The sequence below is a fragment of the Cetorhinus maximus genome, unplaced genomic scaffold (genome assembly GCF_964194155.1).
Source record: "Cetorhinus maximus unplaced genomic scaffold, sCetMax3.hap1.1 HAP1_SCAFFOLD_728, whole genome shotgun sequence".
In the NCBI taxonomy this organism is placed as follows: domain Eukaryota; kingdom Metazoa; phylum Chordata; class Chondrichthyes; order Lamniformes; family Cetorhinidae; genus Cetorhinus; species Cetorhinus maximus.
The window spans coordinates 556-5,042 of NW_027596670.1; the positions used below are offsets into that span (position 1 = coordinate 556).

General features: G+C 54.8%; 1 long non-coding RNA gene across 1 annotated transcript; it reads left to right on the top strand.

The window, feature by feature from the left end:
• Positions 1-251: 251 nt before the first annotated feature.
• Positions 252-3,296, top strand: LOC144674626 (uncharacterized). The gene is made up of 3 exons (XR_013574602.1): positions 252-280; positions 1,965-2,165; positions 3,269-3,296. It is a non-coding gene; the product is annotated as an uncharacterized LOC144674626 (long non-coding RNA).
• Positions 3,297-4,487: the final 1,191 nt, after the last annotated feature.

Below are 4,487 nucleotides of genomic sequence, written 5' to 3' on the forward strand. Positions count from 1 at the left end.
AATTTCCCTCCTTGTGCCGGGCTGCCTGTGATAGGGGCGGTGATGGGGGGCATTCAATTACAATGCTGGGCTTGTGAGATCAGGGTGAGTGGGCGGGGGAGGGAGGAGGGGAGAGGGAGGGGGGGAGAGGGAGGGAGGGAGGGGTGGTGGGGGGAGGGGCGGGGTGAATGAAGTGGCCTGATCCCTGGCAGCTTTCAAAATGTCACCTCTGGTGTTCCTAACTTGTCTCTATTTTTGTTTTGTTTGCTCGCAGGGTGACAAAGGGGACCCAGGTGAGAAGGTACGGTACACAAATAGTCGCTTGGTAGCACAGAACTGGAGCATCACTGCAAAAAAGAGAGGTGTCGAAGCTTTTCGTCTTGCACTCATCAGGACACTTCACAAGAATACCAATATATGGGGGAGAACAACAATTTATACTGTTCGTGAAGAGAGTGCTGACTGGTTGGCAAGTGGCATTGCCATGGAGAATGCCATGGAGTATAAATGGAGTATAAGTTGTTGTTTTCCCCTTATATATTGGTATCCTTGTGAGTGTCCTGATGAGTGCAAGACCAAAAGCTTTGACACCTCTCTTTTTTCAGTGATACTCAGGCACAGTCTGGCCAGAATGTCCCTTCAGCTCCAGAGAATCTTTACAGCACAGAAGGAGGCCATTCCGGCCATCTCCCCTGTGCCAGCTCTTTGAAAGAGCCATCCAAGTGGTCCCCGCGCCTTCTCCTGGAGAATCCCTCCTCCCTGGTGAGTTACCCAGTTCCCTGTTGAAGCCGATCCTCCCAGGCCCCATGTTCCAGATCACCGCCGTTCGGCCTGTTTAATGGGGAGAGGCTCTCCCCTTCCCGAGGAAGCACCGAGGATCCCGGGACCCGCTGCCGAGGGGGCCGGAATCATGCGGATCCGTCTCGGCTGAGCGTTCCGGAACGTTCCCTCGTTATCCTTTGGAAGGGCCGCATCCTCCCGGCTTCACCAGGGAATGGCACTGTGAGCTCTTAGTGTCCAGCTCCCCTCCCCCACCACCTCCCCACCCCCACCCCTGACACCCCCCACCCTGACACCCCCGACACCCCCCACCCTGACACCCCCGACACCTCCCACCCCCACCCCGGCACCCCGCCACCTCCCCTCCCCCCAACCCGACATCTCCCCACCCCCCCACCCTCACCCCGACACCCCCCACCCCCGACACCTCCCCACCCCCCACCCCCACCCCTACCCTGACACCCGCCACCCCCACCCCTACGCCCCACCCCCACCCCTACCCCGACACCCGCCACCCCCACCCCTACGCCCCACCCCCACCCCTACCCCGACACCCCCCACCCCCACCCCCACCCCGACACCCCCCACCCCCGACACCCCCCACCCCCGACACCCCCCACCCTGACACCCCCCACCCCCCACCCCCAACACCCCCCACCCCGATACCCCCCACCCCCATCCCCCCACCCGGACACCCCCCACCCTGACACCCCCATCCCCCCACCCCACGCCAGACGAGTAAGAAGTCCCGAGCCGCGGGTTTATTCAGGCCGTGTGACTTGGAGCGAGCAATGGGGGTGTTGCCGGACTGGTGGGGTCGGGCACTGAGCCACTCGCTGCCACGTGTGCGCCAGTCTCCAGAGGCCCACCCGCGGTAACCTGCAGTGCCTCCGAAACGCCTGCTGCCCGTGTCCCCGCCCGACAGATGTCCCATCCACCCGCCACCCCTGTGCTCACTCTGGCAACCCCCATCCCTTCCCACCCACCTCCCTCCGTCTTCCCGCCTTTTTAAGATGCCCCCTTAAAGCTTAATCCCCGCCCCCTGATGGAGGTGTCGGCCGCCAGTAGCAATCGCGTGACTCGGTGTCAAATTTCTATTCGGCTGACACTCCCGCTAACGGCGCTAGGTAAAGGCAGGCCGCCAAGGTGCGAGCTGAAGAATAACCTTAACCCCCTCCGCTTCCTCTGCCCCTCTCCTCCGCCAGGGCACCGCTGGATTCGGCTACCGCGGCCCGAAGGGGGAGAAAGGATCCCCGGGGAGCCAGGGCCCCCCGGGCGCCCCCGGTCCTGCTGGTTCCGGGGTCCAGGAACGCGGCGACGGAGTCGTTGTGGGGCAGGGCGTCGGCGGGCAAGGACCACCCGGGCCGCAGGGACCGCCGGGCCCTCCTGGGAGAGATGGGGAGCCGGTGAGTAGCGATTTGGCCGGATAATCCGGGCATCTCTCGGGTCAGTTTTCACGGGTATAACATTATACAGTCGCTGGGTAGTGCGGGGCTTGAATGTTACTGAAAAGGGGGGCTTGTTGCTGAAGCTTTTCACCCTGCACGCCTCAGGACAAATGCAAGAATGCCAAATTTCAGACAATCGCAACAATTTATACCGCAAGGGAAAAGGGTGCCGGTTGGTTGGCGAGTTGACTCTGATTGGCCGAGGCGTTGTCATGGAGAAAGCATGGGGAACTAGAGGCTCCCCAAGATCCTGGTTAATTGAAAAAAAGGAGCAAGACTTGGGCATATTGGACAAGACTTGAACGCTGATTATGTTCAAACCTTTTTGTAAGTTACCCGGGAGCATCTTGCAGTTCGCGCAGCAGCGAGATCAACCAGGTTCCATTGGCGCCCTTGGTTGGCAGGACTCTGGGAAGTACTCTCCGTTCTCCTTTGAATAAATCCACGGGAACTTAAAGTGGTCCACCTGGGCCACCAGAATAGGCAGTCAAAAGCTCTGTCTGGCATCTCACCCAAAGGATGGTGGCCCTGACATTGTAGACCCCATGCACCCCACCCCCTCTCCCCCACAGCCCCACCCTTACCTCACACTAGAGTCTAAGTTGGCAGTAGGAGTCCTAACACAGCGTACAGCTTGACTTGGCCCCACCTTCCGATGGAGGAGGAGAGCGTGGCTAAAGAGACACGGACTCGCGCAACGTCGACGTGTTGACGGAGCCCAGCTTGCCCTTCTGAGTGGGCGATTGGGCGCTGCGACACCAGCAGGAGAACTTTCACACAGGTTCACCTCGAGGTCAAGCTTTGTCGAAGGAGAAAGCTTTTACTGTCCAGTTTCATTCAACCTTTCTTCCTTGGGCCCGAATGGGCTTGGGGGGGCTGAATGGCCCTTGTCCTTCTCCTGCGTCATCCACAACTGAAGACCTGCGTATCTGCAGGTGACCACAAGCACCCCATGTGCCTTGTGTCTCCAGTTTGCATTTGAAGAGTGCTCCATTGATGAGGATCTAGTAAATTTAAGGCATCGTGTAACACTGGTGTAATGGCGTGTGTTCTCCTTACAGGGGGATCCTGGTGAAGATGGCAAGAGGGTGCGTGATTCATTTCTTAATTATATAGAATTTGTATTATTATATGTATTATTGATGGCTCAAGTTATCTAAATGGCTGGCCCACTGAGCAACCTCCAGTCACTGAAGAGTCATTGACAGAAAGTAATCACTCAGATCCGTCAATCCTATTGCCAGGGAGTTCACTCCACAGGAACCACCCATTCCAATCCACTCTCTCATTCACTCTCTATTTCTTTTATAAACCTTTTCGAGCAAGTAATGCTGTTCCCTTCTTCAAGGGTTTTTCCTTCACTGGCCGTGAGTTCCACTTTGAAAGCCATGCTCAGTGTTAAGATTCTTTTTCAAGCTGATTCCTCTTGTGTTCATTCTTCCAGTTAGTACCTTGCTGACCAGCGGAAGCACTCTCTCAATGACTACCTTAACATGGCCCCTGGTGACTTCTCCATCCGACCAGCCCTTCATTATTATTGGCTCCAGTGAATAAGAGCTCTGACTATACAAGTCTGTCTTCATAAACCCATGGAATTATGTAAAATGTATGAGGAATTTACAGGAGAGCAAAACAGGACATTTGGCCTAACCTGTTAATGCTGCTGTTAATGTGCCACACAAGCCTCCTCCATCCCCTATTCATCCAACCTTCTCAACGTAAGCTCCTATTTCATTCTCCCTCATGTGTTTATCCAGCTTCCACTTAATTAGGTCTAATAATCTCTTCGATCGCCCCATGTGGGAGCAAGTTCCATATTCTAATCAGAGAGCGAGTTCCATATTCTAATCAGGGAGCGAGTTCCATATTCTAATCAGGGAGCGAGTTCCATATTCTAATCACAGAGTGAGTTCCATATTCTAATCAGAGAGCGAGTTCCATATTCTAATCACAGAGTGAGTTCCATATTCAAATTAGAGAGCGAGTTCCATACTCTAATCAGAGAGCGAGTTCAATATTCTAATCAGGGAGCGAGTTCCATATTCTAATGAGGGAGCGAGTTCCATATTCTAATCAGAGAGCGAGTTCCATATTCTAATGAGAGAGCGAGTTCCATATTCTAATCATAGAGCGAGTTCCGTATTCTAATCAGAGAGCGAGTTCCATATTCTAATCATAGAGCGAGTTCCATATTCTAATCATAGAGCGAGTTCCGTATTCTAATCAGGGAGCGAGTTCCGTCTTATAATGAGAGAGCGAGTTCCATATTCTAATCAGAGA